This window comes from Protopterus annectens, chromosome 15.part0 (assembly GCF_019279795.1).
Source record: "Protopterus annectens isolate FY-2018-M chromosome 15.part0, PAN1.0, whole genome shotgun sequence".
Classification (NCBI taxonomy): domain Eukaryota; kingdom Metazoa; phylum Chordata; order Ceratodontiformes; family Protopteridae; genus Protopterus; species Protopterus annectens.
Window position 1 is genome coordinate 285,223,173 of NC_056749.1, and position 18,912 is coordinate 285,242,084.

An 18,912-nucleotide genomic window follows, 5' to 3' on the forward strand; every position below is an offset into this window, starting at 1 on the left:
TGTTTTTCAGCCACTTCAGTACCATAATGTTTGCACAATCCCTAGTGCAGCTGTCTTGCCACATTATTATGCCTTTCAGTGTACAGTCCTTCTGCCATTAGTATGTTGCAATCAGCAAGGAGGTGTGCAACTGTTTCCAGTTTGGTTTTACAAGACCTACATTTGCTGTTTTTCCCACATGTTCAACGGACTTTGTAAACCAACATGTATGCAGCCCACTGTCTTGAGCTGCCAATATTAACCTTTCAACTCTTGGTTCAAATTTGCCTCTCCTCAACCATTCCAGCATTCATTTCTGATCAACATGAGTTTCTTCCAGAAGTTTTCTATAGTTGAAACTATATTTATGCTTTTTCCACATTTCTTGTCTTCTCATCTGGCTCTTCACCTTATATTCTTTCTTTTTTGGCACATTCAGTTGCTGCCTGATTTTTATTTTCTTCTGGTTTGATTTCCACTCCTGCTTTACACCAATATGCATTATATATTGTGATAATAAGGGGAACATGTTGCTGTGAGAGATCTGTAACTATATTGTGATAATAAGGGGAACATGTTGCTGTGAGAGCTGCTACTAGCAGGTGCTCAGCAGCAGAGTTGTTTTGGAGTAAGGAAAGACATACTTGTGGTTAGCACCACAGGGAAATATGTGGTTAGTAGGATTTTTCCTACCATGTAAAGGTGCTGTTCATGTATTTATTTAATTTATTTTTTATTATTTTCTTTAATTTGATATTATGTTTGCACAACTCTGGTAGCTGAATAATATATCAGCAGGGAAGGGGGGCAGGTGTGGTCACAGGCAATGCACCATCTACAAGTATGTGGCTCAGTCCCATATGCAGTTGGGGTGATGTTTGTGAACTTTGTATAATCTTACTGTAGGAATATGCATGTTTACTTCTTGCAGTGAGTACGGCATAATGGGGTATCACTGCATACAGGGTCTTACTGTGTACCAGTTTCTGCACATGACACAAGGCTTTTAAGTGTCATTCTTCACAAGACAAACACCTTACGGCATAATGGGGTATCACTGCATACAGGGTCTTACTGTGTACCAGTTTCTGCACATGACACAAGGCTTTGAAGTGTCATTCTTCACAAGACAAACCCTAGGGGAACACAATGCTTGTGAAGACAGTATTCAAAGACACTTCCATCTCTTGCGTGATATTCAGAAAACTGTATCAACTTATTTTTATTAAATTGCTCCAAAATGATTACGTTATGAACACTCTTATATTGATATAATCCTTTGTCAGCTTCTTCTTCTTTCAGCTTTTCCAGATTATGGGTCACCAGAGTGGATCATCTGTCCGCTCATGATTGGCACACATGCACACACTCACACCTAGGGCCAATTTAGAGTGTACAATCCACCTACTGCATGTCTTTGTGATGTGGGAGGAAACTGGAGCATCCAGAGGAAACCCATGCGACCACAGGGAAGACATGCAGACTCCACACAGAAGGCACCCCAGCCGAGAATCAAACTGGAGAATGTCTTGCTGTGAGGTGGCAACACTAACTGCTGCACCACCGCGGCTGCCCTGATATAATCCTTTGTCAGTAAGAGGTACTGAAAGTCTTCCAGCAAAATGCAATAAAAGTTGATGTTGAATATCTTGGGTAACTGTAATGATCACTCATAAGCAATGATTGTGACTGAGTAAGCATGTCAAATATCATTTGCTTTGTTACTGCTATTATATGATTTATGTAGGGTGATGTTTTTTTCCATGCTAACGGCCCAGGTGATGGTGGAAAATATCTTCAAATCACTCCACTTACCTGGTAAACAAAGAGATCAGACAGATGGACTGAAGGACAGACAGACAGGCAGATAGATAGAGAGATAGATAGATAGATAGATAGATAGATAGATAGATAGATAGATAGATAGATAGACAGATAGATAGATACTACTGGAAGTCTACAGCAGTGGCTATGAGTTCAACAGAGTTGCTTTTGTCAGGAACTGATCTTGTCACAGCTTTTATTTTAAATGCATGCATGTATTTTTATATTCCATTAACATAGATCTTTAGTATTTCATGCTTGCAAATCATACAGCATTGCTGGGGTCAGAACAGAACCTGAGCAGAGCTTTTATATAGAACAATTATAGAGTAAGAGCTCTTGGCAATCAGTTCTTCATTGAAAATCTCAGGGCTCCTAGTCTCTAACAAGCAGAAATGCAGCTTAAGATAATAATGAGACTAGAGGTCAAGGTTAGGCAACGGGGGATGCTTCCAGGCTGGGGACAGGAGGTGAGTGTTAAGGCTTTAGTATTTGATGGGGCCAAATGCAATTCCTCTGAGTAGGGAATGTTTCTTCATGGTCCAAAGGGATATCAGGCTTTGAAATGTCTGCATCACAGTTCAACAAATATACTAAGAAACCTAAGGCAGGTAGATGCTGCTCATGATTTGGAAGTTTAAAACATGATCTCAAGCAGATGGATGCCCCCATGCAGACTTTGAGTCAGGAAGTCAAATAGATGCAAAGGATCCAAATTATTATCTGGACAGGTGTACAACTTCCAGTATAATGACTGCAAATGTGACTTGGTGCCCAGAGAATAAAGAAAAGTTAATCTAATTAAGGGTGACTGTAGATAGGTACCTACTCTGTGCAATCATTCTAAATATGCTCTTGTCCATATGGATACCTTCCAATAAAGCTGATGGAATATTAGGCAGACGGGCACCTCCTAGGCAGAAAAACAACCGCAACAGGAAAAGGTACATTGACAGCTCCCTTAAACATTGTATAGATAATGACCAATCAGAGTAAACAAAACTAATGGATTAGTTGGCGAAACTGCAACATGTTAATAATTTCCCATATTGACGTTCTTTAATGAGAGCTAACACTGATTTATCTGTTGTAAAACTGAGTTGTAAATAAATTCTGGTCAAACTCCAAATGTTGTATAGTATGTTTGTCTGGGTATGGCAGGAAGCTCCTGAATAAATATAAGTTAAAGAACAGGCTGCATTGTCTATAGGCCTCGTTGGCCATGCTAATTTTTTCAGTAAGTGGAAGAGAAAGTTAAACAGATAGTTGGGGTGAGAGGATGACATGCTGGGTATAGCAGGGATAGACATGTGACATAAGGAGCTGGAGCATAGCCATAGCAGAGATGGTGGGCTGAGATAAGGCAGGATGGGGTCAAACTTTAACATATTAATGGAAAATACAGGTTAGGGCCGCTATCTTTCCATGCATAATTAGGTGAAGTGATTGTCCTACCATTCTACAGCCCAGAGTAACATATTTGCAAAAAGGGGCCACATATGCTCTAAAACCAAAGAGGTTTACTATATTTGAATTTAAGTTTTTTATACTTGATGGGGAAAGTACAACAGTGTCTATAAATGTATTAATGGTAACTAAGTGAAATTACTAGGACTGTGCTGGAAAGAATATTAAAAATAAAATCAGAGTAGGGAAAGGTTGACCTTCACCCAACAAATGTACTAATCTGACAAAACTAAATTGAAAGAAAAGTGTGCACTGCCCTGTAAATGTATGAAATGCAGAGGGGAAAGAGAGAGGTATACTAATCACAAACACTCTCAGGTGTCTTACCTGAACGAAAAGCACATACAAAGAAAACATAATTTGTTTTTCTGTAATACAGTCCAAAGCTGAACTGGTAAGTATTCCAATATAGTATTACATTCTATTCGAACATTTACTATAAAGCAGAAACATTTAATTTTTTAGCAAAAAAAAAAAAAAAAAAACAGAAATGCCCGTCTATAGATCTTAAATGCATTATCAATGGATTTGTGCTCAGCAAACAAAAAATCATCACTCATTAGCTTGCTGTTCTAGCAGTAAGATAATAATTTATCATTCACTGCATTCAAGTAAAGAATGGTTCAGTTCTTCACAAAGTGGCTGTGACACTATCATTTACTTGAACAAAATTTTATACAGATTGACTCAGCACATTGCAAGGTAATAGATATGGCATTTACTCTTAACACTGCTTAACAAAACAATTGACAGAAGGAATGCAGCTGTCATATCTTATAAAATGCGACAATAATGCCGTCATGCAGGCAGCCTATTAATCATTTTCATTAAAAAGCTGCTAGGAATAAATAATTGATTATACTGCTACAGGCACATAGTAAAAATATAATTTCTGTTTTCTATTGACCTGTGAATTCTAATTATGTTGTATCACAAGTTTTGAGGCAGAAGACCGCTTCAGAAGTTTGGAAACTTATTTGGGGAGTTAATGCTTCAAGAAATTGTATTATTTTAGATTTACATTAAATTATCCAGTAGAAAATTCACTTTATTACCCAGATAATATCATCTAATGGATGATTGATTCAGTAGTAAAGCATTAATATTATTCATTTTCTGGTAAGCCATTTATGTGGAAAATTATTCATTGTCACATTTACACTGCTCAGTTAGTTTAATTACTGATCAGTAAAGATATTTTCAATTGTATATAATATTGTTGAAAGTTAATGTGAGCTGCATATTCAACATTAAATTGAACCACAGTTTTAACTTAAAAGGTATCTGGTGGCATAACTTGTTACTCCCATTTTTTGATAAACCTGAATGAAATGGGGATGACGGACATAAACCTCCTTCCCCCAGACATAGCATACGTGTACACAAATTACAGCCTTGGGTAGCTGGTCTGTACAAAAATCCTGTAACATTAAAATACAAAGGGATAAACTGTGGGAACCTTGACAAAGAGAACAGGTGATATATGTTGAAACTGCCATGATCACAATTTAAGTAAAGCAAACCATGCATGTTAGGACCAGGCTCTAGATAGCAATTTCATGGCAATTGTTAGGGATCCAGAGACTTGGATGTTCATATTCAAAAAGGCATAAACTCCACTTTGTTTGCTTCTGATCATTCTCCCAACAGAAGCAGTGACACTGAAGGCTGCTTATACTTTGTGTGCTAGCATAAGGATACTATCGCCCATTACTATTTAGCCATTCAGAGTCATTCAGTTAAAGATGTCAGCTGTAAAGAATGTTAATATGTCAAAAGAACTGACTGAAGTGACAAAAGGAAATGTACTAGATATATTAATGAGCTAAACAAATAATGATTCTCACTCACCAAATTGGGCTTGCCCATTAAGAAATGAATAAAAACTATTCTCATTTCTTATTAGATATCTGTGCATCTTTTTTTTTTACTTTTGTTTGGCTGCTTATTAATTAATGAAATAGTTCACATTTAATTTCCACTTAACTCATTCTATAATCAGCTCACGATCCTGTACTGTTGATTATTGCCCACATTTTTTTCTTATTCTGTGGGAGAGTAATCTGCATCCCCATATTTATTTTCTTAGTAATAAGTAGCAGAAAGAACAAAATAAATGAAGGATTTCTGAAGTGTAAATCATGGGAAATATTACTAAGTATTGTAATGCCACTCTGTAGTATAGATGAATAAAACCCTGGGATAAAATAATTACCTAGACACTGGAGGATTCAGTTGGTGAGGTTGTGAGTTATTAGCTATTATCAGCTTACCCATTCTGTAAGGATGGGAGGTGACTCTGTCCAATAGTACAACTGATGAATCATAACAGCTGTGCACAGAAGCAATCAGACTGTGGAACAACAACATACACTTGGTCTGCAAAGCAGCTTAACAATGTATGTAGAGTTCACACTTGTGAGAACATGCATACTGCACTGTGACACTACTGTACTGCAAACCCTGACTCAGTGCCAAATGAATTGTCATTAACACTGGAGTTAGAGATCCCAATCAGCTAGTCATACAACACTCTATTGCCTGTTTCTTGTCATTCCCATGACTAGTTGAATAGCTTTGTATGATGGGGAGCAAATAAACTTTTTTTGGAGGAATTCAGGCTGATTGTTAACCATTATCAGCCAAAAAAAGTCACACAAACTATTTATGAAATAAAAATACTATGCATACATGATATATAATATAATGGGGAGGGAGGCTCTGTGAAATAAATACATGATTAATCTGGTGTCTGAGTCTCCACTGGCAAAGAAGTATTACTAAATTTAAGAATTTATTATACTTACTCTAATGAACAATCTGTGCTTGCATATGAATATTTATAAATCTATATCTGAAACTATTTATCTTATATCTGCATTATATGTGGTTTTGTATTATGATTTCGTTCTGCAGGTATGTGATTTAGATGAACCACACTTTCCTGGGCTTGAATATGTAATTATATTGTGCCACTAGATCAAGCATGAAAAAATAAATCATCATTATCATTATCAACCTCCTTATTTCCATTTTCTACATGGGGTCGGGGTGTTGTGTTAACTGTCGCCATCTCTCTCAGTTCAGCACTACACTCCTGCCTTCTTTCACACTCATGCCTGACTGTCACAGATCTTCTCTCACACAATCCACCCACCTCTTTGCCCTCTTTCCTCTTACCTTCTTCCTGTCTGTCCCTAATCACCTTCATCAGACTGTCTTCTGCTTTTCTGTACATGTGCCACTGTACTCATTTCTCTTTGATCTTTTCTATAATTGGAGCTACTTTGGCTTCTGCTCTTATGCCCTCATTTCTTAATCTGTCCTACAGTGTGTAACTTACCACGTCTCAGGCACTTAATTTCCATCATCTCGAGCTTCCTTATCTACTCTGCCTTTACTGCCCAGGTTTCCGTACCATATAGTAGTACTAGTAGCATCCCTGTTTTGTACACCTTACTTTTCAGTTTCTTTTGTCATACATTACACCTCCCACTCTAATCCATTTGGTTGCAGCCCCTCCGATTCAAGCTTTGATCTCTTCATTCAGACTTCCTTTCTCCTGAACTACCCCACCCAAATACTTGACACTAGTAACCTGTTCCACTATCTACCCTCCTATTTCAATTGTCAGTTTCTTCTGATTTCCCCAACTTGCTGCCATTGCTACTGTCTTATCTGTACTTAGTTTCATCCCATGTGCCTTCAGTTTTGCATTCCATTCCCCTCTCCTTTGCTGAAGTTCTTACTCAAAAGTCTGTGTGTAATGCCACAGCAACTTTGTTGATCTCTCCTCTCTGATCTGTTTGCTAATGTAGTCCATTCAACAGTATGAACAGCAGTGGGCTGACTTTGTGGCTGTACAGATTCTGCAGGGTTTTCTTCATTTAGAAGCTGCTGGAAGTACTCCTTCCATCGGCATTTGATGTCCTGTGGACTGGTGAGCAGGTTGTTGCTGCCATCCTTTATGAAGAGTGTCTGACTATCTTCTTTATCTTTCTGTCTTTGTCTTGCAACCTGATATAGTTTCTTTGTGCCACCTACTGATTTACTTTCCAGAAGCTGTTAGAGTGCCTCCTATGCCTTATTCTTTGTTATTGCAACTCCTTTCTTAGCCAACAAGCATTCCTTCCTAGCCTGGTGCAACTTTTCTATCTCACACTTTTTCCTGCACTTCTTTTTTCTTTTGATGACTTCCTGGACTTCTGCATTCCACCACCAACTTTCCTTATGTAACTTATTTCCATAGCTGCATCTGCCATATATTTGTTCTGTACTCCTCACGTATGGTGTTTTGAGGCGCTGACATTCTTCAACTCCACCTATTTTCTTCTTGGGGTGTTAGAGCCCTGAGTATTTCTCTTGAACTATTGTACTTTCTCTCCAATCAACTTACAGGTTTTCAGTCTGGTCTCTGTTTACCTTAGAGCCCTTTCTGACCAATGCTTCCAGGTTATTGATGCAACCATTGGTTTATGCTATGGGCTGACTGTTTCACTGGGAGTGACTTTGCAATTACTGATCCTACCCCAGTGCCTTTTCCTTACTAGGAGGAAGTCTACCCGAGTTGCATGTTGGCCACTTTTGTATGTGATCTTGTGACTCTCTCTCTTCTGAACCATGTGCTACCTACTATCCTCGAAGTGTCTTAATTAAGTTAGCTCACTCAGTCCCATACTGCATATTTATAGAACTTTAAATAACTATTGTTCTTCCTTACTTTGAAACCTTGTTATACTGCAGTCAATAGATTGTTTTTTTTTTTTTTTGGTGCTTATTTCTTATCTTGGTTTGGCCCCGTGCTCAGGCTCACTTCACTCCCCTACCCTACCCCCATTCCCACACACCCCAATTTCATTTCCTTTATACCTAAGTAAACCACACCATTGATCAATTCTCCAATCAAGCCCTCCTACCACAAGAATCTCAACCCCTTCCACTGCAGTACTCATACAGTCAACTTCTCCACTAGCACCACCTAGGCACAACCTCCTCCCACTACTACTCTTACTCTGCATCCCCTCAAATTCACGTCCTCTGTTCCACACAAATCTCCTCTCAGAAAGAAATTCTGCCTATACTACTACACTCTGCTATCATGCTTTCTCCTCCTAGCTTACTATTTCACTGACATACATGGCTATAAAATCAAATGTTATCCCTCCCCAACCCTCACATGTACCTCTCCCCTTCTTCCATGTAAGCTTTATCAACATATTATCACCAATACTAACCTTAGATACAATACTATTCTTTTTCCTTTAAGACATCTACAACACACCAACCCTTAGTTGTCCTACTACAGATATAACCAACTAATAACCAAACTAAAAAAAAAAACTAATATTGTACTCTTTAGCACAGATTAAACTCCAGTCAGATACCCATCTCAACCCAGGCCCCAACTGTAGCTCCAATCCAACTTATCAATTAGCTCCAGTCTCCTGTTCTTCTACACCATTCCAAAACCTCACTGACACCAATACATACACCTCATTACCAATGATCTGTAATGCTGATCTTATAACAAATTTCAATATCAGAAGCTTTGTAAATAGAAACCCTGAATTTGATGCTACCTTAGCCACCTACTCTCCAAACATTGCATTCATAACTGAAATCTGAAACAAGGACTCTGAAATAACAACAAATGGTTATAATATTATAAGACATATAGGCTACATAAACTTATGGTGATGTAGCAATTATGTTTAAAAACTCTCTTAATCCTAAAAAAAGTAAATTATTCCCCTCCAGCCATCCCAACTGCTGAAATTCTAATCACTCTCCTACATGTTAATCCTCACAAAGCCATTAATATCATTGCCATTGACCTACCACCAGGTAACAACCTTCCTAGGATTGAATCCCTCCTGTCCTGGTCATCATTTTCTCTAACCCAAGAAACCATCATCCTAGGTGATTTCAACCTTGACTGGTTCTCCTGCTCCTCCGATTTCTCTACTAACTTCATAAACTTATACAACTTCATCCAAATTATAAACTATCCCACATGTACTGACAAACAATGAAATAGAAAAATCACTACTTGACTGGATCTTAAAACCAAACCAAACCTGGGGTACCAGGCAGGCTGTCTACCAATCATACTAAGTGACCATGCCACTACATTTCTAGTCTGGAAAAGAATACATATCCAAACCTTTATCCCATACAAATGCACCCATATTAAAAATAATTTCTTCAACACTGTGATTGGCCTCCATTAAAAAAACTGCAACTAGACCTTGCTGTAGAATACTTCAATAACAAATTCCTTGAAATATTAAATTACCTTGCCCTCTCCAGGAAAATTCACCAAAAATCTAAACAGCTCCCATGGCTATCTAATGAAACTAAACAACTAATGAAACAAAGGGATAGAGCCTGGTCACTATACCATACAACCAAAAACACAAGTGATCTCACCCTTTATCAGCAACTTAGAAACCAAGCTAAGAATAGAGCCATCAGTGATAAAAAACTACTTTCTTTCCTGCCAACAAAAATTCCATGAAAACCTGCAAAAGTTCTGGCATAACATCAACCACTTCCTTAACCCTGCCATAACATCAACCACCTCCTTAACCCTGGTAAATCTTCCACCCCTGTTCTCCTCACTGGTAATAACACTAAGCCATTAATCTCTCAGTTCAACTCTCACGTCATCTACTCTATCACTTCTCTCTTAGACAGCAAATCTACCACTCACTGTCTCCTCCCCAACCTCTGATGACACTAACTCTTTCTCCTTTAAACCCATGCAAACTCTACCTACATAAAAAAACTTCTATGTAAACTAAAACCCTGCTGTCTGTCTGCTAACCAGCTTCCCAGCAGGTACCTAAAACTAGCTGCTCCATTTATCGCCTACCTCATATCCATACTAATAAATCGCTCTATCTCAGAACAGTATGCACCCAACCTATGGAAAGTTTCTCATAGCATACCAGTACATAAGGGTGGTCCATATGGAGATATTACAAACTACCAACCCATTGCCACCCTCTCTCCCATAGCCAAACTCCTAGAGAAATGTATTAACAACTCGTGAATCACCTCACTACTAACAACCTACTGTCCAGCTCTCAGCATGGTTTCAGACCTAAACATAATACAAACACAGCCCTCATAACCTTTACTGATACCATGCATTGCTGCAAAAATGAAGGACAGCTAGTCTTAGCTATTTTCCTAGACATGCCAAAAGCATTTGACACAGTATTTCACCAGCTACCCCATCAACAAACTTGACACTTATAATCTCATTACCTTACCCCTAACATGGTTCCACAGTTATCTATCAACAGGTTAATAAATGGGCAAGCAACTTCTCCCCACTATTATCAGTCACTGCAGGGGTACCCTAAGGCTCCATACTTGGGCCCCTCCTCTATGTCATATTTACCAATAACCTTAATACTGCAACCCAACATGCCACCATCATTCAATATGCTGATGATTCCTCTCTTATCTGCTCAGCCAACTCCTCTCAAGAACTTCAACACAAAATGCAAACAACTTTCCAGGACATAGAACATTACCTCACCAGCCATCAACTCATCCACAACCCAAATAAGACCAAGCCCATAATCTTCTCTAACAAATCATCTAAACTCAGCACACCACCCCTCTCTATACACTCATCTAATGGTATAATAATCAAACCCACCAATCAGACCAAGCTGCACTAAAACTTGATAAACACATCTATCCTACAATCAAAAAAGTCCACTCCAAACCTAGAGCTCTCTACAGGGTTAAAACTTACCTTACACAACAAGCTAGACTTTCCATTGCAAGATCTCACTTACTATCCACCCTCCTCTACTGCTCTCAGATCTTAACCAACCTATCCAAAGCTGACCTTAATAAATTAGAATCCTGCTATAACAAAATAGCTAAGTTTGCCACCAATCAGCCCCATAAAACACACCACTGCACAGTCCTCCAACAACTCAACTGGCTGGAACTTCCCAACCTGTTAGCACTACAGGTGGGAGCTTGGCATAATGGTTAAGGTGTTTGCCTTACAGACAGAAGGTCCAGGGTTTGATTCTCACATGGGGTAATTGGCTAGGCTTAAAATGGTTCATAAGAGCAATTAGCCAAGTATTAACCTATGAATCTGTGAAACTAAAGCAACTTTCACTTGCCCATAAAAATCATTTACAATCCACTGACTGCCCAGCTCTTTCAAACCTGTTCCAGCCTAGCAAAAGACTGCAGACTCATTAGGTCATCCAACAAACTAATGTTAAAAGTGACCCAGTCTCACAATTGTCATGGCAACTCCCTCTAATCCTATAAAATAGCCAAGGACTGGAATAATCTTCCTCAGCACATCCTGAAAAATTCCAACCTATTGGCATTTAAAACTACCCTGAAAGACTAAATACTAGCTGGCGTTGTCCCTATATTGCTCCTGACTCATTTTATTCCTATTACTACTCATCCCTTGCATGAGATTCCTATTACTAATCCTCTCTTGCATGTCTTGCATATTTATCTTTTTATTTTGGATGTTATACCTTTGCATAACTTTATAATTTATATACCTCACTTATTTTTGCATACTATGTAGTATCTTGCTATGACCTTGTATTCCTGTGTGAACTCGTAACATACATTTTGTTATATTTGTTTTTAACTACTTGTACTGTAACTAATTTGTATTGTACTGTACTGGAGCTTTTCTCTCCAGGTCTCCGCTGAAAACGGGTTTCCAACCCATTCGGACACTACCCGGTTCACAAATAAATGCATGCCAGACAGAAGTCTAGAATTACCCCTCCTTCTTTATTCCTGTTGTCCCACTCATGTAGACCCAGGCATTCCTCAAATCCTATTTTGTCTGTCCACATATGTGCATTCAGGTTTCCCATTATCAACACCAATTCATATCATCCTTCATTATCTAGTAGGTACAACAACTGCTTTATGAATGCAATGTTTTCCTCACTGTCACAACCCTGCTAAGATTATGAATACTGAATAATGAAGGCTGGAGCCTTCCTGTGTCCTGACAGAGTGCTCATCAAACTATCTGGAGATATACAGAGCTAAGTATATTTTTCTGGCACTTCAGAGTTGTGTACTGTTAATTGTTGTTTGACTAATTTTATATCATTGCTGGCTGACTTCAGAGTTGTGCACTGTTATTTTTGCTTCACTGTATAGTTTTTCAGATCTCTGCTGAAGGTGTTGGTTTTCCCCTACCCATCCTCTCTATTCCTGTCTTGTTTAAATTTGGAGGCTTTTGCAGTTGCCCGCCCCCACTGTAGATTTGATCTGGGACACTCCTCCCAGTCCCATCTCTTTACCTCATTCTACCTAATAGACTCCTTCTGCACTTGTTTTTAGTCATTTTTAATTTAATTGCATTTTTTTAAACTGTTTGGTCTAACATTGCTACATACTCAAGTGTGCTAGCTTGCATTGCATTTGAATTGTTTTTACTGTTGTTTTAGCTACTTTCCTGTATATAAAAAAAAAAATCTAAGCCTGTTTCCTACCTTTCCTGTAACTAGTGTAGTCCAGATTCAGATTTGCTGTATCTAGGACTGCATGTAAGCTTCTGAGACCCCCCAAGCTTTCTGTGTTGGAGGGAAGTCTTCTATCTTATCAGTGGTAGTGGTAAGCACTAGGTAACCTGTCTACCACATAAGGAGTGGTTCTGGCCCAGAAATTGTAGTTACTGGCTGTTTAGGGCTGTTTTTCCATCTCTCTCAACTTTCTGATTTAAAAGCCCACATTTGCACTTGTTTGCCCCCTTTCTTGTAACTGGTTTAGTCCAGATACCGATTTTTAGTTTTAGCACTTGAATTTGGTTAGTCGTGATGAGCACTTGTTCAGAACTTGTTGTAAGCACTAAATAAGCTATTAATTACTACAGCACTCAACCTTCCTCATTACCTAGAGGAAAACAGTTTTGGTACTTACTTTCCTCACCTGCTTAGAGAAAAGCAGCTCTTGTACTCACTTTCCTCACTTATCTAGAGGAAAATATTTTTTTATTCAGGCATGTCCAAGGGTCAGATCACAGTGTTCTCTCCTGTCTATCTGATTAATCTGGGCATCTTAGGGCAATGTAGAAATTGCCTCATGTACACAGACAACCCTCTCCTCCAACCACCCAACACTACAACCTGTGAGAGATGCACTTATCTAGCCAAACTGGAGGTAAAGCTCTATCCAGCCAAGACTGAACTTGACAGTCAAGAGGAGAAGGTAAACATTTGCACCACACCACACTCATCACATAGTCTCACTAAATCTACACCACCAAAATCCACACATAGAAACACAAAAACATTTATGGAAGCTCTCAATAATAATCTGCTCAAGCAACAGAGACCTCCAAAGCAGAAATGCAAGCAACCTCCACCCCCCGACACAACTCAAAGGACACATAGCCCACAGACTCAGTGTGCCACTCAACCACAGCCAATAAGGCAAAACAACATACCCAACACACTAGTCATAGGTGACTCTATAGTCAGACACACTGATGTCCCACTCACCAAGCTAAACAAGGAGAAGGTTACTGTCAGCTGCCTGTCGGGTGCCAGGTTCCGCCAAATAACCCACACACTCAGGTTACTCCACAAGTACAAATATGACTCTGTCATTGTCCATGTTGGAGTGAATGACCTGAGATGTACCTCCCTGGACTACATGAAAAGAGACATGGAAGAGCTCTCCAATCTTGTAGCCCAGGCAGGTATGACTCTAGCCCTGAGTTGCATTCTGCCATCACCCAGAATGATACCGCAGTACAAGGACAAAATTACTGACTTCAACAATTGGCTAAGCTTCTGATGTCATTTTAAAGGGATCCAGTATCTGTCTGCCTGGGATGACATGGTCGACAGACCATGATGCTTTGTCAGAGATGGCCTGCACCTGTCACCCCTGGGATTCCGGATACTGGCTAAGGTTCTTGACGTCCCTATAGTGCCTTTTTAGGCAAGGTTCAAATGACAAATTCACCACTGTAACAGGAACAGGCAAGCAAAAACTGAGGGTGATGCTACTCAATGCTAGAAGTCTAAATCTCAAAATGCACTCCTTAAAATGGAGAACATAGATATCTGTGTAGTGACTGAGACCTGGTTCAAGGCTCCAGAAAGCACCCCTGCACTACCAGGCTATAACTCATACCACACTTTTCGGCCATGTAACCTGGACCAGAACACCAAAGGCGGAGGTGTGTCCATATTCATTAAGGATATCCACACCTCCAGGCTAGTTGCTCAGCATAATACATCCAAAGTTATCCAAGTGCAACTAACTCTGGGCAAAACTGCAATCCAAATTGTAGCTTGCTACAGATCCCCTACCATGCCCCAGGATTCCCACTCCTCTTTTCTTGATGTACTGGAAAATATTAGGGCTCAACCAAACACCCTAATAATGGGCAATTTCAACTTCCCCACCATTAACTGGGAAAACTACTCATGTACCAACTCCTTCGCTCAACGCTTTCTAGAATTCATAAACTCCAATGCCCTGGATCAACTAATCCACACCCCCACCAGGGGCAACAATATCCTAGATCTAGTCATTACCAACATGAGTGACCGGTGTTCCACACCTGAAGTCCACGCCTCATTGGTCCGATCCAACCATAAGCTAATCACACTAGATATCCACTTCCTGCCCCACCCCCCCATTAAGGAAACCATGGTAAAACATTTCTCCAAAGTCAACGTCATGCTTCTTAAGACAGAAGTGGTGAACTTCATGACATCCATGCAGATGGACAATACAGTTATGACTACTGAATCCTACACAATTGCACTTTATAAGCACTTACATGAGTGCATGGATTGTGCTATCCCAAACAGAACCAAGATGCTATCCTCCAAAAAAAGGAAGCCAGTCTGGTGGTCCCCTGTCATAAACAAACTGTACAACAGAAGGAAGAAACTGTTGCAAAAGAGAGTAAAATCTCATGAGTGGAGGGGCTCCCTGTTCAGCCTCAGTAAGAAGCTGCGATCCCTGATAAAATCCTCCAAAGCTAGTTACGAAAACAAAATTGGCACTGATTCTAAAGGCAACCACAAAGCATTCTATAGCTATGTCAAAAATCTCAACGACAACACTCAGATCTGCTCTGATTTACAGCACAATGGCACTAAATATACAGACCCAACTGATATTGCCAACATCCTGGCAGATAGGTTCAGTGCTAACTTTACCCCCCCTCTCACCCCCGGAAGGGCCCATCTGTATACTGGAAGAATGCATAGTTTCTGTAATCACGGCTACACAGGTAAAAACCACACTCTCCAAAGCCAAGAACACAGCATCCATGGGACCAGACAATGTCCCAGGCTGCATTCTACATGAACTACAGAATGAACTGGCACCCCACCTAAGTACCATGTTCAATCATAGCCTCACCTCAGGCTTTGTGCCCACTGAAGGGTGCACAGTGATGGTTATCCAACTCCACAAGGGGGGAGCCACCACGGACCCTGGGAACTACCGCCCCTTTAGCCTGACGAGCCTGGTCTGCAAGGCCATGGAATGTATCATCAAGGAACTTATAAACAAAGGCATTGGTAATCTCCAAACTCTGGACCCCACCCAGTTTGGGTTTGTAAAATCAGATCATGTCTCCTAAACCTAATAGACTTCTTTGAAGGAGTCACCAAAGCTGTAGACGAGGGTAAGGTGGTTCACACAGTCTATCCAGATCTTACCAAGGCTTTTGACACCATCCCCCACTCTGGAACTATAGATAAACTCACTAAACTAGGTATAAATCCCTATGTCACAAGATGGCTTGCCAACTGGCTCACTGACAGAACCCACGCTGTGAAAGTAGCAGACTCCAAATCCGACTTCAGACCAGTGACAAGTGGAGCACCACAGGGGTAAGTCCTGGGTCCTCTCCTATTTGGTATCTACTTCTGTGAAGTACAGGCTAACACAGAAGGTCTTTGGATAATGAAGTTCACAGATTACTGCAAACTAGGAGCCATAATTGAAACTCCTAATGATGTGGACATCCCACAAAAGGGCCTCACTGAGACAGATGCCTGGTGTCAAAGCCATGGCCTCAAGCTCAATGCCAAAAAGTGCATTGTCATCCCCTTTGGTAAAAACTCTGTACCCATGAACTACAACATAGGCGGTAGTATACTTAACACCGAAAGTGTGATAAGAGACCTTGGGACACAGGTGGACAGTAGTCTCTCCTTTGATAAACACATCACCACAGTAGTCAGGAAATCCTTTGACGTGGCACACCTTATCATAAAAGGTTTCTCATCCAGAAAAAGAGAGGTCATTGCTCCCCTCTACTCATTACTCATTAGACCCATTATAGAGTACAATGCCCCTTTTGGTATGTACCTCACAAGACATCTACAACAACTGGAAAGGCCGCAGAAATATCTCACAAAGAGGATTACTGTCCTCAAACAGATGCCCTATGCAGACTGTCTCAAAAAAGTCCAGCTTTACTCCACCACATATCGCCTACTCAGAGGTGATCTCTGCCTAACATACAAAGCTATGTCAAACCCAGAGCTGTTGGACATGCTCCACTTAAAGAAATCCCAATCCCCCTGAGTTACATGCTCTAGGGACCTAAACCTTTTCACCACAATAAACAGAACATGCTGGAGGGATAGATTCCTGTCCCAGAGACTTCCCATACTCTGGAATAAACTAACAATCTATATCAAACAAAGCTCCTCATTAGCACTCTTCAAGAAAAATTTTGATGATTGGATGGGAAATAGGAAATTCACCCCGGGGATCACTTCTGTGGCTCTGCTCGACAGTGGCACAGGAAAATAATTTTCTTGGGTGGCAAAAGCCAGGGTGCCTTTTTGGTTGGGCTTGTAGGGCTGATAGCCTAGTACCTACCTATGAACCTAACTATGAACCTGTCCTATTGTTACTCTGGACTCTGACTGCCATGAGTCTGTCACTAATTCTGATGACATCCCTCACTGCCTTCTGAAGGCTCTCTCTCTCTCTCCATGATGCACACATAATTTCTAGCCTGTTCTCCTCCTGAGCAGTAGACTCTGGATCCCAAAGGAAGTGGTTTTGCTGAACTGCCCTTCTGTCTTATCTCCTGGATACATAGGATGTCCAGCCTCTTCCATACCATTATATCATCCACTTCCAAGATCCATCTTGTCAGTGAAACTACACTGAGTGTAATAATTCTTAGTTTATGTTTGGCAGGGTGATTGGTTTTATGTCCAGCTTTCACTTAACAGAGCTATCCCAGGTAACTCAGGCTGGACAACTTAACATTGTCTGTCCAGTAGCTTATTGACCCTGGACTTTTGGGCTTTATGGTGGGCATACAGATGATTCTTCACTGTTGAGTTAAAGTTGCCTATCTAATATTTAATATAATATTGTTTTCTCAATAATTATAAAAGTATGTATGAAAGAATTAATGAAAACAATATGGTCAATGATATATTCTGTGGTAAAATGTAGACCTAGCTTATTCTAATCCTGGGTTTTCCTACACAATTCTTTTTCTGAGCACAATGCAATGGCCTCTATCCCTGTTCTTCTGTCAAGCAAACTTCATGACTTTCATAACAGGCACTGAGATGCTTTTTAAATTTGCTGCCAAGGTAAATTGTCATGTTGTGTATAGAGCTTAAACAAGCATGGTTAACAAGTTATTTTACTGATTTAATTAATTAATTAATTAATTAATTAAATTAGCAGCTGTTGTTAAGTTTATAACTGTCCCATTGTTTCAGAAGTTCTGCACTGGCAAATTACTGCAGGACAGCACAGGATAATCATTTAATCTATCCTGTACCACTGGAATTTGTTACTGATGATGATGATAAAGTAAATCTCCATAACCTGTCAGACCTTAGAAGTAAAGGTTGTGTTCTACACTTATATCTCTCACTCTATTATAATGTCTAAGGAGTAGTGAAATTATCTGCAATCTCTGATCATTATTGTTGATTGATGGGTGAATCAAAGGATGGACATAGAATGCATATGGGCTTCTGAATGTACCTGGAGTAAGAGAAACATTTATTTTTGGCAATGAATGATGTGAATATGAAAAAAAAAGTAAAGTCATGCCTTTGACGGAATAATGTTAGATGGGTCCTGATAATATCCCTAGATGCATCTTAAAAAGCATGAAGCACAATCTAACCACACCCAAAATAATGTTGTTCAATCTCAGCCTCCATACAGGTTTTGTACCAAGAAAATGAAGAACAGCTACAGTCATTCCCTTGCATAAGGGAGGACCTTCCACAGACCCACATATCTGGCCAGCCTCATGCAAGGCCATAGAAAAGTGTACCATGGAATTATTTTAGTCAGGACAAGGAGAACTTCCAAAGACTGAACCCACCTCAGTTTGGATTTGTCAAAGGCATGTCAAGCTTAGTCCGTTGGATTTTTTGAAAATGTAATAAAAGTAATGGATGTAGGCAAAAGAGTACACACCACATATTTCAATCTCACAAAAGCTTTTGACAGAATTCGCCATTCAGGCATAGTAGAAAAGTTAAATAAACTGGGAACCAGTCCCTATGTCACCCACTGGATTGTCAACTGGCTCAAAGACAGGATGCAAATAATCAAAATAGGGGAATTTACCTCCATAAAGAGACTGTCACCAGT